We start from the raw sequence: 21,985 nt of genomic DNA on the forward strand, positions 1-21,985 counted from the left end.
TACTGTTGTTATTATTATTATGATTTATTATGTTTTCTTATGTAATGATTTCTTATGTTTATTCACTAATACTAGAAGTCTTCAAAATAAGGGGAACGAAATTGTTGCTTTGCTAGAGTTTATTCTCCCCAAAATTTTGGTATAAGTGAGACGTGGTTAGATGACGATGATATCCTGACAGGAATAGAGATGAACGGATATGATATTTTTCTTGAAGATAGACAGGGAAGAAAGGGAGGAGGAGTAATGTTAATGATAGCAGAAGAGTTGTGCTCATTTAAGGTGGATTTGCAAGGTACAAATAGTGGCCACGATTTTGAGGCAGTATGGTGTGAGGTAGAAGTAAACAGGATAAAATATTGATTTGGGTGTTGCTATAGTCCTGGTAATATGGAGGGAAATGAGAAGGAAATGTATTGGCAAATTGGCCTAGCTAGCAATTATTGTTAACTTTAGAAATGAACTCGTTCAGTGGACTAATAATTTGATTAAAATCACTTGACTGGTGCAGGATAAAGACTTCTTTAATACTGCAGGCCGATTTCAATAACATGTTTGAAAAAAATCTTCTTGGATTGTAAAGCATAGGGTGCTTGCAGAGCTGACTGATAATTTTCAATTACTCTAGGATTTTTAAAAAAAAGATTTTCAGATTCCGTTCTACTCATCTACTAGAGGAATACTTTTTCCATCCCTACTCCCTTTTTTCCCGATTGCAAAGTCAGTAATCTTGAAGTCAGTACAAAGCCCTGTACATCAGTCCAACCGTGTTGAAGATTTTAAGGGGAAGACATGGAAGCGGATCATAGCCTAGTGATTCTAATATCAAATTAAAACTCAAACGACAATGGAATGCACAGTTTCGAAATTAAAATTGAAAGAGGAAACAGGAGAAAAGCCCTCAGGAAAGAATCGAAATTCATTACCAGAGAAGGGGGAAACTGGAAGATAGAAAACCAGAGCGTATTTTCTGTAGTGAAGAGCGCAGGAAGAAACAGAGGTACTAAAGCCAAAGAAGAGGTGGAAAAAAAGAAGGAAAAAAAAAAGAAGATTATGAGATATATTTACTTCGAAATCGGAGAAAAAGCCAAATACAATGAAGTAACGAAGTAGTTAGTAGGGACAAGGCAAAGTGGCTAGAGGAGAGCAAGGATGCCAATAAATTCTATGAATATAGAACAAGAAAAGTATAAGATAAAAAATATCATCATGAAATGAAGCCCAAAGACAACAATGAAAAAGGTGAAATCTTGATGAACAAAGAAGAAACGAGAGAGAGAGACAGAGACAGAGAGAGAGAGTGGGGGGGGGGGGAACAAGATATTATCCATCTTCAAGATTTCACCATCTTCTCCATGTTCGTCACTGAGTGTATATTACTTTCATACTCTATAAGAAAAAACAACATAGTTTTGTGAAGGGTAAGTCTTGCCTTTGGAATTTTTTTTTACTTTTTATAATAAAGTGACAATGGAGTTGGATAAAAGAGTTGATGATATTGCTAAACTATGCACAAGCATTTCACAAGATTCCAGATAGGACGCTTGCATAAAGTGGAACAAATGGGATGGATGTGAATCTGTGATGTGGATTACAAGGGAGGCTGTGGGAAGATATCAAAAAGTAGTATGTGGAGGAGTTGAGTCCAGGAGAAGGCAGGTAACCCTGTAGTACCACAGAACTCGGTACCTGGTCCTCTGTTGTTTAATTTGTATATCAATGATATAGGAAATGATTTGCCAGTAATGCTAAACTGGGAAGAGCAATGGTAAATGAAAGTGATACAGAGATCCTGCAGTAGGACTTAAGTAGACTAGCAAATTGGGCAAAGGTAAATGCTGCCATTTTAATGTGAGAAGGTGATGAACTTTGGGAAGAGATCACAAGCTGTATACTATATTGATGGACCTGATCTCTAGGAAACTGACGAAGCCAGGGACTTGAGTGTGATTGTGGACAGGGAGTTGAAGTTTAGAAGGCATATTGCGGATGTAACTAAAACAACACATTAGATTATGTGGTTATTGAAGAACACATTAGCAAGCAGGGACAGAGAGGTTCTTGGTCCTCTATATAAGGCTTTAATAAGGCCACATCTGGCTACTGTGCAGAGATTTGGACACTTGGATTTTGTGGGAATGAAGTGGTATGGAGGGATCCAAAACAAGTGACAGAAATTTTGGCAGGTCTACGGAATTCTCACTGTTAGAATAAATTGATGTTCTATGAGCTTGGTTCCAAATATAATTCAAATTCAAAAATTAGCTGATAGGCCAAAAAAGAGGAAACATAACAGAAGCATTTAAGTTATTAAAGGATTTTATAGGATTGACACCGAAGACTTTTTTCAGCACACCACAGGAAGGGAGAGAACAAGGGATCACCATTGGAAGTTGTGTAAAAGTGTAATTGGAAAGGTGTTAGGAGTATATTTGCTGCTTGGAGAGTGGTAAATAGATGGAATTTGGTTACTAGAAGTGGTTGGAAGTGCTTCATCAGTGAATGAGTTTAAGGATAGGTATGATAGGTATTGTGTGAATAATGGCTAATGTGAATAATGGATCTCCCCACACTGAGTATTCTGAATCCATGGAGATACCTATAATAATAATAATAATAAAAAAAAAAAAAAAAAAAAAAATCAGCTAACGCCTTTTTATTCCCGTATACGGGAGTAGGCGAGGCCATTTAGCCCTATCTAACTTTTGGAGACTGAGTGGGCAGTTCAATCTCCACTGGTACCCAATCAGAGATAGATGGCCCAAGTCTATCACTAATTAAGCGGTACGCAGTGAAGAGAGACGGCTCAAATGTGCCGCCATCTCGTGGTCCCTAACCCTAACACAATATATTTAATGTCTGAAAATAACGTGGGTTCTACGGTCGATTTTCTTGAGTTTACAGGACGAAAAACCCGAGTTTCCGGGAGGAAAAACCTGCTTGCCCGTGCCAGAGATCGACTAACTCGGGAACCGGTCGAAAAAAGGCTTAGAAAAATTTCCTCTAGTCGCAGACTAGACTCGAAACCAAGTCTTCCTTCGTGCGGCTAAGCGCGGTGGTGTGTAAAAGCCACATCCACTGAGCTACACAGGCTCATAATAATAATAATAATAATAATAATAATAATAATAATAATAATAATAATAATAATAATAATAATAATAATAATAATAATAATAATAATAATAATAATAAACCCCCCAAAGGAACACGGCCTTGTCGTGGCAGAGGGGCTTGCATGCTTTAGTGATGTTGAGAGCTATTCTGGCAGTTGCATAGCTGCCAGCAGGGCCACCCTTGTCAGGCAGGTCTCAACTGAGGAGCCAGACTAACAGTGTTCCATCCCCATCTTAATGGTGAAAAGGAAGAAGAGATCCATATCGGATCAGTCGATGCCTGGGTCATCAAGGACTGCATCAGGTGTTGGGGATCCTGGGTATCAGGCGATAAGCGGGCTACAGGACCCAGCTCTCCTTGCTGGGCAATCAATGCAGGAAGCTGAAAAGCGACTGGAAGAAACCAAACGTAAAAAATGGACTGTAGAAGAAAATTGAGAAATTATGAAATGTTTTTACAGATCAACACCAGAAAAACGAGAAAGCGTATGCATTTAATTTGGAAACGAAAATTCCCAGAATCTGCAATAACAGAACAAAGACTTATGGACGAAAAGAATTTCATTTTCCGTAACAAAATATTTACTGAACTTGAGCTGCAAGAGTTACATAATAAACCAACTCCAGTAACAGAAAATCATCAGGAGGTAGCTATATCAAACTTTGGAATTCAACTCAGTAAGCATCAAGCTGACGACATACCTCAGAATGTTTTGACAGAAGGGCGGTGTAAAATGAAGTCAGGGATATTGGAACATATGAACTCCATAAACGACCGTATAAGACTACCACCATTAAATGTTTTATAACAATTTAAGCTAAAAACAGCTCCTCTTAGACGCAAATGCTGTAATTGAAACCATCACAACCAACAGTATAAAGGAAACAAATCAGCTCCTATACAGCACAGCCTATATCATTTTAGTGAAGCTTGGTTGCAAACCGAAAGAGCAAAAGCCGAGGATGAAACAATCTGCACCATGGAAAATCCGGTTAGAACGAAAGGTCAACAGGCTTCGAGCTGATCTAAGCAATTTAAAGTTTTAAAGAAGGACGGTTGAAAAATAATAACATCAAAAACAAACTGATTAACATATGTAATTTGGCCAACAAAACAATAGCCGAAGTTTCCGAAGAGCTAAAACAGAAAATTAAAAGATATGAAGCAAGAATAAATTAATATGTACAAAATATGCAATTTCGACAGAAGCAAAGTCAGTTCTTCCAGTCTCTCCAGAGAAATACAAATGCAAACCATCATTCACCCTGAAAAGAAGAAACACTCAAATTTTGGAAGTCAATCTGGGATAATCCTATTGAACACAATAAAGATGCTTCATGGATTAATGAAATAGAATCAGAAATGAAACAAAAACAAATGCAAAATGTCATTATCACTAAAGAAATGGTCAGTTCTCAAGCTAGAAAATTAAAAAACTGGAGTGCACCTGGCAAAGACGAACTGCATGGATTTTGGTTAAAACATCTAACCAGTCTACATGATCGAATGGCAGAACAATTTAATTATTTGTTGCAGTCTGGCTCAATGGAAGACTGGATGATATCTGGGCGCACTTTTCTCTTTATGAAAGATAAGGATGCAGACCCAAGTAACTATCGTCCAATAACATGCCTACCAACTATGCTTAAGCTGTTCACTACAATCATAGCACATTCCATATACCACTACTTATCAGATAATCAGATTTATCCGATTGAACAAAAAGGCGATTTTCAAAAATATAGAGGAACAAAAGACCAGATCCTTATTAATAAAATGATTCTCAGAAACTCAAAAAGACAAAAAACTAATTTAAACATGGCATGGATAGATTAAAGAACGCATTCGATTCCCTCCCACACTCCTGGATCCTAAAATCACTAAAAATATTTGCAATTAGCAAAAACATATGTTCGTTTCTGGCTACTGCTATGAAATCATGGAAAACAACATTAATAGTGAATAATGAAGGATTTGGAGATATCAGCATTAAACGTGGAATTTTCCAAGGTGATTCCTTGTCACCATTGCTCTTCAACATTTCTTTGATACCTTTATCTATGATTCTGAATAAAGCAAAACTTGAAATTTATGAAATTCCTAAATGTAATATTGAAATTTCCCATCTGTTGTATATGGATGACTTGAAGCTATATGGAAAATCGGCCCAGCAAATAGATTCTTTATTGAACATAGTTGGTATTTTCAGTCAGGACATCAAAATGGAATTTGGTTTAGATAAATGTGCAATTTTATCTATTAAACGAGGAAAAATTAATGACACTAGCAATTTTAATTTTGATCAAGAGAAATATATAAAAGCAATTTCAGCGAACACTATAAGTACCTAGGAATATTAGAAGCCAATTATATTCTCCACTCGAAAATTAAACAACGGGCAGCATCAGAATACATCAAAAGAGTTATAAATATTCTAAAAAAAAACTAAATGGATTAAACACAATTAGAACAAAATTCTTGGGCTATGCCAGTGATCCGATACACAGATTGCATAATACATTGGACAAAAGGAGCCCTGGAGAAACTAGACCGCAAAACTAGAAATCTAATGACTATGCATCATGCATTACATCCACAAAGTGATGTTGACCGGTTGTACCTACCGAGGAGAATAGGTGGACGGGGTCTGCTGCAAGTGAGACAGACTGTGGAAGAAGACGAAATTGGTTTAAGAAATTATATCGACAATAGCTCTTGCCAATGCTTCAAGCAATTACACAAGAGGGCCTTCTAAAAGCAACAGGAAACAAATCTGATTACAAAAAGGAACAACAAAATATCCGATATATGCGCTGGAAAAATAAATCTTTGCATGGCCAATTTCTTCGAGATCCTGAGGACAAAATTGACGTGAACAAGACATAGCAATGGCTACAACACGGATACATTAAAAAAGAAACAGAAGGATTTATTCTAGCAGCTCAAGAACAGGCATTACAAACTAATGCAATCAAAGCGAAAATTTTCAACATCAATAATAACAGCAAATGCAGATTATGCGATCAGAAATATGAGACTGTAGAACATCTAATCAGTGCCTGCAGCAAAATAGCTCAAACTGACTATAAATACCGCTATGATCAAGTGGCCAAAATAGTTCATTGGCATTGTATGCAAAAAATATGGCTTTCCTACTTCTGATAACTGGTGGCAGCATAAAATAGAGACTGTATTATAAAACGAAACAGAAAAAATTCTCTGGGACTTTAGAATACAAACTGATCGGCATTTGGTACACAATAGACCTGACATCACAATTATCGAACATCGACAGGTTTGGATTATCGATATTGCAGTACCCAGTGAGAACAACATCAACAACAAAGAACTGGAAAAAATTACTAAATATCGAGATCTGGCAATCGAAGTTGGCCGACCGTGGCTTAAACACACTAAAGTCATTCCAATAGTTATAGTGCACTTGGTGCAACTTCAAAGAAGCTGTCCAACTATTTACAGCAATTAAAAATCAATGAAGTGACCCTATATGACATACAAAAAACAGCATTACTTGGAACAGTTCATATTTTACGACGCTACCTGATGGACTATTCTTAGATTCTTGGGTAGAATCTGAATTGTTCTGAGTCACCAGTCATATTTTTATTTATATGATATCTTGTTTTGACTGTGTATCAATTATGTGAATAAAATAATAATAATAATAAAACTCTCAGAGTTATATAGGACACTACGAGATGTTTAGGTCCAAATCTGTTAACTGATGAACTGAAGAAAATATCACTACCACGCACATAGGAAGAGACCGATATATACTGAGAAGTGAAGTTGTAAAGGTAGTAAAGCATCCGAAGAACCATAAAAATCCCGGAATGATGAGACAGATAACATAGCAGTGAGCTAATAATAGATGAACTATACAACAGTGTAACATACAAGTGGTTAAAGAAAAAGCACTAAAAGAATGAACAAGATCATTTTTAATTCCTATTCACAAAGAAAGAAGCAAAAGGCTGCGGGTTCGAAATACTAGTGGTGGTGGTGGTGGTGGTCGGCGGCGGTAGATGGCGTTGGCGTAGTTAGTGGATTGAGTGGTGGAGACAGTTGTATAGCAGGTGCCCTCCATCGATGAGACTTTGGACTCCCTGGAGGTGTCAAATAATAATAATAATAATAATAATAATAATAATAATAATAATAATAATAATAATAATAATAAATGGACTGCAAAAATTACAGAAGAGTTGCTCTAACAAGTTGTGCAAAAAGTATTTTTGTGGATATTGATAGATACATTAAGAAGCTAATGGAAGGATCTAAAAGGTGAGCAAGCAGGATTCGGAAGGGACATGAACCAAATATGTGCTCGAAATATTAATGTTAAGAGTAATAATGAAGAAAAGTCTAAAAAAAAAAAGAATCCACTAACGCGTTTTATTCCCCTATGGGGAGTAGATGGAGCCTGTGTAGCTCAGTGGATGTGGAGTTTGCACACCACGGCGCTTGACCGTGGTGTGTGTGTGTGCATACAAAGGAAGACTTGGGTTCGTCTAGTCGACAACTAGAGGAAATTTTTCTAAGCCTTTTTTCGACCGGTTCCCGAGTTATTCGATCTCTAGCACGGGCATGTGGGTTTTTCCTCCTGGAAACTCGGGTTTTTCGTCCCGTAAATGCAAGAAAATCAACCCTAGAACCCACACTATTTTGCAGACATTAAAAATATTGTGTTAGAGTTTGGGACCACGAGATGGCTGCACTTGTTGAGCCATCATTTCACTGTGTGCAGCTGAATTAGCGATAGCCTTGGGCCAACTATCTCTAATTGGGTACTAGTGGAGATTGAACTGCCCACTCAGTCTTCAAAATTAGATAGGGTTAAAACGGCCTTGCCTACTGGAATACGGGAATAAAAAAGCGTTAGCTAATTTTTTTGGGGGGGGAGTAGGCGAGGCCATTTTATCGCAATCTAGCTTTTGAAGCCTGAGGGGACGGTTCAATTTCCACTGGTAGTAAATCAGAGATAACTGGCTCAGACTATTCCAATAGTACTGAACTCCTTGGATGTGTCTTGTAATAATAATAATAATAATTTTTTTATTTTTTTAATTTTTTTTTATTATGTCTCAGTATAAATTACATACAATAATAATATTTACAATATTTACAATAAGGTTTATTTTATATAAACGACTTATTTATTTTTACAAAAAATGATAAGGTTTACTATCACACAGAGTATCTGCTCACACACAATGAAAAACATATTCTCTTTTCTGTACAGTACGAAAATTCGATATACAAAATGCAGAGTACATTTTATAAATATGAATATACATTTTTTTAAACTAGCTAAATTTGGATTGGCACCAATGTGCACACATTCACGATACAATGCAGTAATGCAACATACACACACAATTCAATAATAATAATAATAATAATTTATTTTATTTTATTTTTATTTTTATTTTTTATTTTTTTACATTTTATTATGTCTCAGTAGTTACATAAGTTACATACAATAATAATTACATTATTAATAATAATAATTACATTAAGTTACATACAATAATAATATTTACAGAATTACAATAAGGATTGTACAGATTTTTTTTTTTTTTTTATGTCTCAGATGAATTGCATACATAGTTGCTGTAGTAATTATATGTATATAATATTTATAACGCATTACAAGTGTGTATAACAGATACTTGCAAGTTAGTAATTTTCTTCCTCGAAGCTTAGCAGAGCTTATCGGGGGAAGATAATAGATGACAGAGGGTGGTGGTTTCATGGTTGTGTTTTTACTGTTTGTTGGTACGTGCTTGAAAGACTTCGACTGCTATTATAGTTAAACTTTTTTTTTTTTTTTTGTGCAAATAGGGTTGGATTTAGACATGGTGTGTTTGTTTCTCTGTGTTCTTGTAGTGGTAGTTTTTTGAGAGGAGGGGTTGTCGTAGGTTTGTGTGTGTGTGTATGTGTGGTGGGGAAGAGAGAAACAGGAATTGCTCTAATTTTCATTCTCGCTATAATATTTATATAATGCCTGTTTCAGCTCTCTGTATGTTCCTAGGTTTCTGTTGTCGAACGGCAGTTTGTTTATCATGTCAGGTACGTAGAAGTTTCGGGTGGCTTTGCCGTCGTGATTGTTGTACTTATATGTTATGTAGTTTGTTGACTGTGGTCTTGTTATTTGATATGTTGTTCTGGTTACTCTATATGTTGGGCTGTAGTAGTGTTTTAACATGACTGTGTAGTGGCGTAAGTGTTTCACCTTAAATATTTTGTGTTTTGTCCATGCTTCCTGCATAAGAGTGGGTTGTTCCCAGAATATCAGTTTTATCATTTTATCTTGCAACCATTGTAGCCTGTTAAGTCTGTAGTCTGCACAGAATGCGTATGATGTGATTGTATATCTTAAAATGTTTTCACATAATGCTTTATAGATTAGTATTTTTATGTGAGTTGGGGCAATGTCTTTTAATCTGTATAGTTTGCTTGCTATTATCCTAAGCTTGGTATGTAGGTAGTTTGTATGGCTATTCCAACTTTGATCTGCATCGAAGTGAAGTCCAAGGTAGCGTGTTGTTTTCACCTGTGTGATGGTTGTGGTTTTAGGTTCTGCACTTTGTGTATAGGAAGATGAATGTTTGATAGTGAGATATTCAGTTTCTATGGGCAGGGTTTGGGGGTTTTTGAATATCATTAGCTTTGTTTTTCCAGGGTTTATATATATGCCGTTTTCGGTTAACCAGTTAGTGATTTGATTGATGTCGTGTTGCATATTTTCGTAAGCGATTTTTGCAGTGTTGTGAATGGATACTATGGCAGTGTCGTCTGCATACTGGAAGATTTTACTTTTTAGGGGGAGTTGGCTTATGTCGTGTGTGTATATGTTAAATAGAATGGGAGATAGGACAGCTCCTTGTGGTACTCCACAGATTACATGTACCTCTTTACTGTGTGCTGATCCTATATGTGTGATGTGCTTTCTGTTTTTTGTGTATGCTTTAAACCACTGGAGTAGACGACCTCCAATTCCGATATGGGTAAGTTTCGTTAACAAGGTTTTATGTGTTAGTGTGTCAAATGCTTTTGTTAGGTCAATGAATACCACTAATGTTATTCTGTTTTTGTCCAATGCAGCGTTTATTAGATCTGTGAAATCTTCCAGGAGTGTTGCTGTTCCTTTATTTTTTTGAAAGCCATATTGTGTTTTGGGTATGATTTGAAATTTTTCAACGTATGTGGAGAGTTTCTGATGTACAATGCGCTCCATGATTTGGTTGATTACAGGCAGCGTGGCGATAGGTCTGTAATTACTTATTATGTTTCTTTTTCCTTGTTTGTGTATGGGTGTGATTAATGCAGTCTTCAGTGTTTCAGGTATGTGTCCCGTTTCGAAGATTTTATTTAACAGTTTTTGTATAACTGGAAGTAGGTCGGTTGAGTGTTTCTTGATGTCTTTTGGTCTGATTCCGTCTATCCCCGGTCCTTTGTTAGGATTAATTTGTTGAATTGCCAGTGATAGTTCTTCTTTTGTTACTGTGGGGAACCACATCGACTGGGTTGCTCGTGGACCTAGTGGAGAATATTCGTATGTGTGAGGAAAGGTTGTTTCTTGTAGCTTTTGGACAGAGTTCATGAAGTGCTGATTAAAGTTGTTTGCCAACTGTTTGAGGGATTTGGGGTCGCAGGCAAAGCTGTGTTTTATTGTTTCTGTGGCAGTGGTTCTGTGTATATTGTCCAGCATTTCATTAATCAGGTGCCAGGTTTCCTTTATGTCATTCTGTGCTGTTGTTAATTTGTTGCTGTAATAGTTTCTTTTTGCCGTTCGAATCTGGGTTGTTAGGAGATTCCGTTTTCTTTTGTATTCAGCTTTTAAAGCGATATTGTTCGGTGACTTCTTAAGTTGTTTCCATAGGGCATCTTTTCTTTGTATGTCTGTTAGTATGTTGTCTGTTATCCATGGATTTTGTTTCGTTTGGGGGCGTATTTTTATTTTTGTTAATGCTTTGTTGTATATTTTGTTAAATGCAAGTTTAAGATTATTATATACAGCTTCAGCAGAGTCTAAAGATGCTATCTGCATCCAGTCTGTTTTTCTGATTTCATCGTTCACTATTGCTTCGTTTACAATGCTATGATACTGTTTTGTAGTCTCAGTGATTTTTATGGGTTCTGGTTCAGTGTGTAACTGCAATGCTGTGAAATAATGGTCTGCTTGTTTGCATGTTATGACGGCTGCTGTGTGGCTGTTTGAAGGGGCCCTTATATTTATATGATCAATGCAGGTTGAGGTTGTTGTGTTTCCGACTATCTCTTCTCGTGTATACGACTGTATGGATGGGGTTATGTTATATGCCGATAATAGGTCTAGGTATTGTTCTGTGTTGTTATTTATGTTCCTAATGTTTATATTAATGTCTCCTATTATTATCAAGTATTTTGAGGTGCCTACTTTTGTGGCTGAAAGCCATCTGTTTAGTTCTTCTAGGAATTTTGTGGTGCTTAAGTTTGGTGGTCTGTATATTGCGTTTAATAACAGGGAGTTTTCTTGTTTGATATTTTTAATTTCGATGCATATGTTTTCTGCGTGTTCTAATTTATAGTTTATTTCTGTTACTTCTAGTTTATGTTTGGTAAATATTATTATATAATAATAATAATAATAATAATAATAATAATAATAATAATAATAATAATAATAATAATAATCAGCTAACGCCTATTTGTTCCCGTAGAGGGAGTAGACGGTGTCGTTTACCCTATCTAACGTTTGGAGACTGAGTGGGCAGTTCAATTCGTTCACTCATTCAGTACTCTATATTATATCAACATTAAATAAGAATGACTGTTCTTTATTTCTTGTAGTTTGGAGAGGTAATTTATTAAATGCATAATATCTCTAATTAAGATCATGTGTAGCTCAATGGAGGTGGCATTTGCACTCTGCAGCTCTTGACCTTACGATGGAAGACCTGGATCTAATCGCCGACTAGAGGAACATTTCTAAGCGTTTTTTTTTTTTTTTTTTTTTGACACCGTTAGTCGATCTCTGTCAAGGACAAGTAGATGTTTTCTTCCGTAAACTGGGATTTTTCGTCCAGTAAACTCAAGAAAATCGACCGTCAAATCCGTACTATATTTAAACACTAAAATATTGTCTTAGGGTTTGGACAAAGATGGCGGCAGTAGTTTTTCTTTCTTGTATTGATGAGGAAGATGGTGTAGTAAAATTATTATTATTATTATTATTATTATTATTATTATTATTATTATTATATGGCATCTCCAAGGCAGTGGCGTAAGACTGTTGTAAGCAGTTGTCAAGGATGGTATGGGAAGGATCCCACACCATCCTTGACAACTAATCATCCATTGCTATATCCGTTTGTCATCTGTCCAAGACAGGCTGAGTTCCAAATAGGAGTTTTAGGCCATTTAGTGCAGCCATTCCTCTGTTGCATCCCTGTTAACCTAAGTATTTTATGTCTGTAGATATGTGTGTTCACGGGACCGGTTTGCCTGTTTGTGAGATGAAAATCCGATTTTCCTTGGGGTAACTAAAAAAAAAAAAAAAAAAAAAAACGGAGCTTAGCTACGAATTTACAAGGATGCCAAAACCTAGTTACGCTACTGCTCTATGCAGTCTGTAACAAAATTTTACTGGCATGAACTTCTAGTGACAAAATATTAAGTTTCAGTCTTTTACTTAGTATATTTATTTTGCGGTAACTGGGTATTATTTTACCTTAATTTTGTATTGAGTTGTGTTTCTTTTCCATGCCTTCAATTAATTCCGTATTGCCTTTGCGTTATCAATAATCATATATTGTTACCTTTGTATTATCATACAAAAAGAAATATCAATTGTAGAATGAAAGTCTATCAGGAAAGAAAGAGAGAGAGAGAAAGTAACTGACAGATTCCAGTGCTAGAGACAGTGGTAGTTACAGTTTTAGTATCACATCCTTTGACTACACGTATAGGTACTAATTTATGACTATTTTAAGTCGCTTTCTATAAATACATTTTAAATTTGCCCTTTATTTAATAATTTGCAGTTCTAGTCGCTGAATTTTATTATATCGTTAGCAGTTTCGAACCTTAGTAGGAACTGTCGCATTTTAAGCAGCAAATTTTCACGTTTCCATCGATTGATATACCATTCTGTCCAGTTATTCCTTAAACTAAAAATATAATGAGAATTGATAATGAAGATGAATTTCTGCTTTGCATATATTTGAATAGGTGCCTGTAATGAGCTTTCTTGGCTGATCTATTAAGACAGGCTAAAATAATAAAAAAATAGATACATAAATGGAATAAATAACACAGACACACACACACACATTTAAATGAATTCTTCGGGGTTTTTTTATTTATTAATAATGATCGGCATATATTTTAAAATTAGTTTTCGAGGTTAGTTATTTTAAAGCTGGTTATCCTTGTTTATGATTTATTTCGAAATTATGACCATATATTTCGTCATAGATCATTATAAAGTTGCATGGATCTTACATTGTTCTGCTTTTCCTTGAGTAAAAAAAAAAAAAAATAAATAACAGTGACATGTGCCTACATATGCATGTTAATTAGTAAATATTACTGTTAACATTATAATAGCGGGCATTTTTTTTTAATAATAATGTAGATACATTAAATTTCGCTAATTCTAATAATTGAAATTTGCATTTAGAGTTATTAGAAATTGTGACAGTCACTGTCAAAAACTGTTAAGCTTAATTATGTTTGAAAAATTTATTTTATTTTATTTTAGTCTTCAAGAAAAGTAAAATAGAAAACACATGCAATGTGTGATAGCATTTGAAGTGACAGTTAAAAAAAAGTGGAGTGGCTTATAAATATATCAGCATATTAAGCATGAATCAGAAGAGTAATCACAGCAGAAGAATTTAAAGGAAAATGGGGGTGGGGGAGTAGGGACTGAATCCTCAGTTCTCTTTGAGTGGGTAGCCCTTGTGGGTTGATTAAAATGTAGTGGAAAATTAGAACTACTTATTTAGTTTATTCATAGCATTTTTTATTCTTTTTTTTAAACAAATATTAAATGCTTGAATCTATAAACAACATGTATACATTTGATTTATTGTTCTTATTATTATAATACAGATATCTCTGTGAAGTCAGAAGACTCATTGCAGGAGACCCATGCTAACCTTTATACATACAATACCTATTACACCTCTAATTGAACTCATTCCTTGTCAAGGCACTTGCAGTTACTATTGGTGATTCATGCCACTCATTCGCCACTCCCCAAGCAAAAATTATAGTTTACATATATCATTATTAACCACACGCTTACTCAACTTTCAGGGGGTGATCCCTAATTCTCTCTCTATTCATCACATATCGAAAAATTTCCTTTGTGTCAATCTTATAGAACCTCTTTAGTAACTTATAAATTTCTATCATGTTCCCTCCTTTCTGCCTATTACATAAACTTTGCAATTCACACAACTTCAATCTATCTTCATAGAGAGCATTCCATAGTTCTGTTACCAGTTTCATCAGTCATTTCTGGATCCTCTCTACCCTCCTAATCTTAAAGAAACCTGGCTGATCAAATCACAGTAGTCAAGATGTGGCAGAATCATATCCTTTATCCCTTAATATTATCCCTTATAAAGAGGGATAATAACCTATCTTCACTTGTTAGTTTGTTTTCCAACATTCATGTTTTCAACATCTAAACATCCATATAATCCTTTGATTATGTGGATGATGATATTGAGAGGACATAAAGATCCATGTAATTCTTTAATTACATCGATGTTTGTGCCCTACAAACTTCAACTCTCTCTATCAACCATTATCTCTAAATCCCTAGCCTCATCAATCCCCTGCAACCTTGCACTGATGCATGTTATCCAATATTTTCACCCCAAAGTGTATAATGTTACTCTTTGCGACATTAAATTCATAACCATTATCCTTCACTCAAAATGCCAGTTTATTTAAGTCCTCCAGCGTGATACCTATATCATTTTTGTCAACTATTGCCCTCCTCAGTTTTGCATCATCGGCAAACAACTGAATATCCTTCCTTAAATCATTCCCTATATCATTAATATATAAATTAAAGAGTAGTGTCCCTGGTACAGAACCCTAAGGCAATCTACTAGTCACCCTCATTCTTCTAGATTCAACTCCACCATATATCACTCTCAGGAGTCTGTCAATCAGCCCCCCCCCCCATCCACGTGACCAGCTTCATATCCATTCCCATTTACTCCAACTTATGTGATAATTTTCTATGGTATTCTGTCAGAAGTCTTTGCAACGTTCATCATCATGGTGTAGCCATTTCCCTTATCTGATTCTATTGTCATTCTATTATAAAATGTGAATAAATTACTAAGACAGGACCCACCTTTTATAAAGCTGTGCTGCTCACCATAGAATATTGTCTGTGGGCACCACTGTATTTTAGTAATAAGGTGTGACACCTTTTGACTACTTGTGTATCCCAAAATGCATAACTCTGCATTTCTTTACGTTAAACTGATACCCATTATCTTTTGCCTATACTGACAGCCTATTTAAATTGTCCTGCAAGCTCTTCGCATTGCTTTGATTAACTATTACTCTACATAATTTCACATAATCAAACAACTGAATATTTCCTTTCAGGTTATTTCCTATATCATTTATGTACAAAGTAAACAGTAGTGTTTCCAACACTGAACCTTGTGGCACACACACTAATAACCTGTTTTTGCTTTGATTCTGTCCCCTCTATATCCCCCGTTTTGATATCTTTCCAGCAGCCACCCTCTTATCCACATAACCAGTGTCATATCCATCCTCATTTGTTCTAATTTGCAAACAGAGTTTCATGTTATTCTGTCAAATGCTTTTGCAAAATCATCATGTAGCCATTTCCTTTATCAATTCAGCTGTTACTCTATTATAAAAAAGTTAATAAATTACTTAGGCATGAACTACTCCTCAGAAAGCCATGTGGTCCCTCATACAGTGTCATATTTTTATCCATCCATTCTGGAATTCTCTTTTTGACCAATTTTTCCAGTACTTTTACCACCATGTCTGAGATACTGATTGGTCTGTAATCTGCTACTGCAGTCTTAGACCATCCCTTATGCAAGGGAATTATTTTATCCTCTTTCCACTTCCTTGGAACCCTACCAGAGCTGAGACTTAAAAGACTAGTGAGAGACATTGCCAGTTCCCTTGCACATTCTCACACAACCCAAGCTGATATCCCATCTAATCCCACAGCTGTATTTACATTGAGATTCTGCAATATCCTAAGATCCTCCAATTCATCCACCTATTCCTACTTCATTGTCTGTCACATGTGTTAAAGAAGTAACCACACGTCGGATGATATACCCTGGCAAAGTGGTCACCCAGTAACTCAAAGATTTTATCTGCTTCTGTCACCCCGTGACCATCACTCATTAAAGTTAATCTTCCATAGTCATTCTTCCTCTTACTTGCCACATAATGAAAGAACTCTTTGGAATTTTCTTTGGCCTGCTTGGCTAGATTCTTCTCATAATTTGATTTTGCCTTCTGGCCATGCTGGTCACCATTCTTACCTGAGCCTTGTACTGTTCATGAGTTTGCTGGTCACCTTTTTCCTTATATACTCTCCACAGCATTTTCTTCTTCTGCAGTTCATGTTTAATGATATTATTCATCCATCTAACACCTACTTGATTAACCCTCCTTACCTTAGATATACAATTTAATATTGCTTCCTCTAGATCATCAGTTCCCAACTAGTGGTACGCATACCCCCCCAGGGGGGTGGGTACGTGCTGGGTCATTCAGGGGTGCACAAAAAATAATCAGTAATGGCAGAAAAACAAGTAAAGTAAGCAAAATACATTAAGATAGGCACTGAACAAAAAGTGTCAGTATTTAAAAACAGAAAATCCATGGCAAAGATTTAAGCTTCATCCTAAGCTTGTTTCCACATATGTGTAGTTCCACATATACTCCTTCTTGAAGAATATTCCTCATGCTTTACAGTCTCCCAAATCATGACAGTATTTCTGTATTATTGGGAAGGTTACTACCGAGACTGGTTTTGCTATTTATTGAGGTCTTATTAGTGGGAGCTAGACCTGCAGTGATACGCCATTTTCTGCTTGCATATGGAAAATATGACTTTCCCATTAATTTAACTTTTAGTACCTCTGCTAGTCTAATGCCCATTGATAAAGACCTTAATAAAGGTTAAAATCTGGTCTGGGTATAGCATTATACCCAGACTGTATTTCAAAAGCAGACATCCAGAAGAAAGTGCTATTATGTATTATGAGATACTGAGGAAATTTGAAGTGAACTCAACAGTTTCTGTGTACAAGTAATGTATCCATGAAGGTACTTCAAGTGCAGACCTTGTTTGCTCATGCTTGGGTGTTGGATTAAAACAAGAATATAATTTCTTTTCTAGTATAATTTGTCTAAGTGGAAAAAACTTTCCACAATAGTAAGCATCTGCTTTATTCCTATTCAGGATATGGACTAGTCATCACTAACACCATACTGGTATTTTTAATATGTATATTATAATATAGAAGATAAGTTTATTAAAATAATTTAATTAGTACTTCCACGCCAGCCTGGTTGGCCGAGTGGCTAGCATACCTGCTCTCCAGCCAAAAGGTTGTGGGTTCAAATCCCGCTGTGGGCATGGATGTTTGTGATAATCTGTGAAAATACTAGTGGTGGTGGTGGGCGGTAGATGGCATCAGTGTAGATGATGATGGCATTGGTAGTTACGGTTCGTTGTAGTTGGTGGAGAGTAGTAGGTGCCCTCTCTCGATGAGTCTTTGGACTCCCTGGAGGGGTCAGTCATGTAATAATAATTATTATTTTGGCAAAGTCAAATTGCCATTATCAGGGAACATGTACAGAACTGTAATACAGAACAGTATATCAGATGATAAACCATACTACTCAGAGGTTCCCAACACCTCTAACACATCTAAATAAATAAAATCCCCAGATCTAGTTAACAACAGTCTGCCCTTCTTAGATTATACCTTGATTATATATCAACCTTGATGAATCCTTGTCAGTCTCTGTTTACAGAAAATCCATACACAGATGGATACATTCACCAATTACATTTCCTCTTCTCCCTCTTCCTGAAATGAAAATATAGAAACCCTGTCCAATGGTGCAAAATTGATTTGTTCTGATAATAATTTCCTCATTGCTCATAAACTTGACCACATTCATAACAGCTTGACAGTCCCCACCAAATGAAGAAAATATTAACACCCCAACACTGCTCCCCCACCCCTTCACCTTCAAAATATAGACTGCTAAATCTATTACCATCCCACATATCTGGAGCACATCTGAAAAGCTGGCAAGAATCCTAAAAAAAAACACAGCCCTGTAATGACATACAGACCATTCAAAAAAGCAGCATCATTTTATCTGCTTTCCCAGAGATTAGCTACAGTCCTCTAGACCTGCCTGGAGTACTCCTACTCTAGCCAAATAGGCAAGATGGCCAGCATCAGAACTGCAGAGTATAAGAACTACATATGATTCTCTCTACAGCCACTCAAGGCTCATCACATACCACGCTTTGGACACACTTGCCACAAGATATGGTGGAAAAAGACCACTTTAAACAAATAAAATTCAAGAGAATTTGTCTCTGCTTTAAGAAATTTTCCAAATCTTCATATATTTGGATGCATGAAACTGCCTCATATCTGAGAAATGCTCATTCTCAACATCTAGGAATAGCTAATCTTGCTAGTTGGAAGTATTTAGACCTACTTTGTTTGCTCAGCTTCAGTCTTGCTTATCCAGTGTAGTGCTTGCATGTGCATGTTGTTCATATATTGTTTCCTGCTGATGGCAATTTGACTCTTTTGAAATATTGAAAGTATTAATTAAATTACTTTAATTACATTATCATCTACATCAGTGGTGTTCAACCTTTTTTACTACACGAGCTACTTTTCTATAAAAAGTTATTAGGCAATCTATCTACTCTCTTATATATAAGTTATTCGCCGATCTACTCTCTTATATAGATCACATTCTCCCAACCTGATATCTGATTACGCACAAATAAACAACTAAAAAAAAATACACAACTAAAAACTTTATTTGTGTATTTAAAAATTTATTTATCACTTTTAATTATTTTAATACAACAAAAAAAAAAAAAATAAATATATTGGAATAAAATATTTATTTCTCTATTTTGGAAAACCAAAGTTAGAAAAAACAACAGATTGATTACAAACTCACAAGTTACAGGAAATGCTGGTTGATTAAAAAAAAAAAAAAAAGTTTAATGTGAAATTTGGCATTGTTTGGACCTCGCAATACTTACATAGTCAAGTTGATACAAAGAAGTGGCCAATCGCAGACAATCATCCAAATGATCATTTGTAATTTGGTTTCTTAATTGATTTTTTATGATGGTCATATTTGAAAAAGCAGATTCTGGCAAGTATGTCGATCTGAAACACGACAGAATTTTTCGTGCAATATCAGTTAATATTGGGAATTTTTCATGTGCATACTTCCAAATGACTTCATTGTTTATTGATTTTAAATGAAAAAACTATTCTGAATGTTTATTATCTCAAGTTCTACTTCAGCTTGGTTTATATCAAACAGCCCACTAATTTTATTTGAAATTTCTGTGATGTTCAAGTTTTCTTGAAATGGATTATTGATAAAGGATACAATCGTTTCAGTTTTATTAAAATCTTTAAATCTTGAATTTATTTCTTCCTGTACTAATTCTATTTCATGAATAAATTCTTTTAAATCATAGCAAAGCATTTCTTGATTTTGTTCAAAAAATTTTAATAAATATGGGAGATGTCTAAAGTCGCAGTAATTTATATTTTTCTTTAATAAAAGTAAGTATTGTTGGAAAGTTTTTATGGAACTTAACATGTCAATTAAATTTTTATCTCTACCTTGTAACTCTAAATTTAAATTGCTTAATTTCGTACAGAAATCTATTAAAAATGATAAGTGTAACAACCATCTTTTATCACTCAATTGTGGATAAATATCTCCTTTTTCATCAAGAAAATTTTTTATATCGTTAATTAATACGAGAAATCTTTCTAAAAATTGACTTCTGCTGAGCCAGCGAACATTATTGTACAACAGAAGTTCCCTATTATCATCTGCCTATAATTTAAATAACTGCTGTTGCAGGGCTTTTCCTTGAACAGAATTTACAATTTTAAATGTAATATCCAAAACATCTTTTGTGTTTAATCTTTTACTACATAGTATTTGTTGGTGAATAATACAGTAGTACGTTAAAAAATCTGGATATTTGTCATCGTTTTTGCATAATGAAATGAAGCCTGATTTATTACCTATTATTGCAGGAGCACCATCAGTAGTAATAGACACAAGTTTAAAAAAACGGAAGTTTGTGTTGTTTCACAAATTCATCAAATGCTGAAAAAATGTCTTCTCCCCTAGTCCTTCCCAATAATGGTATAATTTTCAAAAGTTCTTCTTTACTTGAATAATCTTGAAATACCATGTGAATAAATACCATTAACTGAGCAATATCAGTGAAGTTGTTTGATTCATCAAATTGTAATGAAAACGCAACACACTAGTGATGTCTGACATTAACGTGGTCTGGAAACTTTTCTCCGGCAATTGGAACTCTTCCTTTCGGCAATTTCAAACCTTGTCTGCGGCCTAGAAGTAGTCGTCTCTCTCTCTAGTGACGTCTCGAACCGAAAACTCCTCTCTGGAAGTGGGAAACTCCTCTCTCAAGCAACATGGATCTGGGCAGTCTCTCTGACAGCGACTCTGGACCAGGTGGCCTCCTCTCTGACAGCAATTCTGGAACCGGGACCCCTTCTGCTTGCTTCAGTCCCTTTTTATTAGGCCTCCTCTGAGACCTAGCATGTAGTTTGGCAACCCCCCAAAGAATCGGTATGAGTCTTTCGTCTTAAGTTTCAAGTTCGGCACGCCTTTTGTTCTCCTCTGCTTTCTTTTGATTGTAAGTTGCTGGCCATCGGAAAGTTGTTTGAACTCTTTCTGACTGACTTCGGAGATGTTTACACTTAGAGCCTGCAAGCCTTTCTCATACATTCGAGTTTCAATAACAATCTTTCTAATGCCTCCATATACAGCTTCGGCAACAAAAACATTGCCTTTGTTTTTAACACTCTAACATATTCTTATTAAAGCAGTATATACAGTTAGCTTCAAAAGAGTTATTTACAAAAACATCTAATACACCGAGACAAACAAAGTTTATTTTTTTACAATATTCACATGGGACTTAACCTAAGTAAAAAATCGATGTAATGTGCTTTGGAATATTCAATATTTAAGCTGCAATTGAGTTTTTACACTTTGCTTATAATCGTTTTCACTCGGCTCGCTGTTTGACTTCCACTGATCCAAATTAATTCATTTACCTGGACTTATAAGAAAATTACTGATTTCACAATTTTAACAAAAAATAAATAAACAATAGCAATACATTTAAAGTGAATTAAAAATAATACAAAATAATGATAAATAAAACATTATGTTTTCAGTTTTAATTAAATTTGTAAGTAAGGAGGAATACACAAGAGATTCGACCAAAAATCGCTCTGCGATCGATGGGTTGAACACCCCTGTTCTACATTGATAATATCCTTATTAAAAATGCTGGTATAATCAACATAAATAATCAACATAAAGATGTGCATAAATTTATATGGAGAGACTACACAGAAAATAATTCTTATTGACTATACTATTGTTGATAGTGATCGAGCATGTGGGATGATTTTCCCTTTATATTTGTTTCCGACCATAGGTGACTTTGTAGGCATTGTCCACAAAGTATTTCTGGTGAGATTTTTAC

At 35.3% G+C, this 21,985-nt stretch overlaps 1 protein-coding gene across 1 annotated transcript in view; it reads left to right on the forward strand.

Moving 5' to 3' along the window:
* The first annotated feature begins 12,843 nt into the window (after nt 1–12,843).
* Nucleotides 12,844–21,985, forward strand: part of LOC150102506 (GDP-D-glucose phosphorylase 1) — a 125,037-nt gene continuing 115,895 nt past the window's right edge. Inside the window, exon 1 of the mRNA XM_090399607.1 lies at nt 12,844–13,091. The gene's annotated coding sequence lies outside the window, so the exon portion shown is untranslated. The remainder of the gene's footprint in view (nt 13,092–21,985) is intronic.

Source organism: Typopeltis vanoorti, chromosome 10, assembly GCF_054136105.1.
Source record: "Typopeltis vanoorti isolate ZY-2024b chromosome 10, IOZ_Tvanoo_1.0, whole genome shotgun sequence".
In the NCBI taxonomy this organism is placed as follows: domain Eukaryota; kingdom Metazoa; phylum Arthropoda; class Arachnida; order Uropygi; family Thelyphonidae; genus Typopeltis; species Typopeltis vanoorti.